The 713-nt window shown below is 36.5% G+C and overlaps 1 long non-coding RNA gene across 1 annotated transcript; it reads left to right on the top strand.

The window, feature by feature from the left end:
- The first annotated feature begins 34 nt into the window (after positions 1–34).
- On the top strand, positions 35–582 carry LOC107735270 (uncharacterized). The gene is made up of 3 exons (XR_001639352.1): positions 35–104; positions 185–265; positions 548–582. It is a non-coding gene; the product is annotated as an uncharacterized LOC107735270 (long non-coding RNA).
- The last annotated feature ends 131 nt before the right edge of the window (positions 583–713 follow it).

Below are 713 nucleotides of genomic sequence, written 5' to 3'. Positions count from 1 at the left end.
AAAAAATCATCCTTTTTCTCCACCTGTTTCCATAGCAATTAGATGCAATCATTGCAGCTTCCGTGTCCCTCAAATCTTCATCAAAGCTGAAGAAGATGTTAGAGGTGAGTAGACCTTATTTGTGCTTAAAGGTATGTATGGTGTGCTCCTTCAATGCAGCTCACTTATCAATCTCCTGGTTCAGATCATCTTGGCCTTTGGGAACTACATGAACAGCAGTAAAAGAGGAGCAGCGTATGGGTTCCGTCTGCAGAGCCTTGACCTGGTGAGTGAGCTTGTAGATTGTAACTTTAAGGCTCATGTTTTTGTTAAGCAGGACTGAAGTGTTATGTATGCATTGTAAATAACAGCAGAAAGTTACAGGCCCAGGTGAGAATTTTGGGAAGCTCTCTTTGTATTAGTTATGAGAGACCTTTCATGTAGAGGCCTTTGATGCAGAAACAAAGATTGAAACTTTGCATGGGAATGAAAACTTTGCAAGCTAATCTTCTGTAGCTGAAATTTTCTATAAATTCCTTTTACATTTACATTTTCTATTGTTTTCCAGGTTTTTCAAATGTTTCAGATTACTCCCCCCACCGCATCTTTTTTAATGTATTTTGTTGACGAACTCAAAAACATCATTAACATGAAATGAAAAAAAAAAAAATTATACACACAATATTTATCATGCCTTTATATCTATCTACTTATGTGTGTATGTATGTACATGT

This window comes from Sinocyclocheilus rhinocerous, unplaced genomic scaffold (genome assembly GCF_001515625.1).
Source record: "Sinocyclocheilus rhinocerous isolate Xijiao unplaced genomic scaffold, SAMN03320098_v1.1 C35934883, whole genome shotgun sequence".
NCBI classification, from domain to species: domain Eukaryota; kingdom Metazoa; phylum Chordata; class Actinopteri; order Cypriniformes; family Cyprinidae; genus Sinocyclocheilus; species Sinocyclocheilus rhinocerous.
This window is presented reverse-complemented; position numbering and strand designations above follow the sequence as displayed.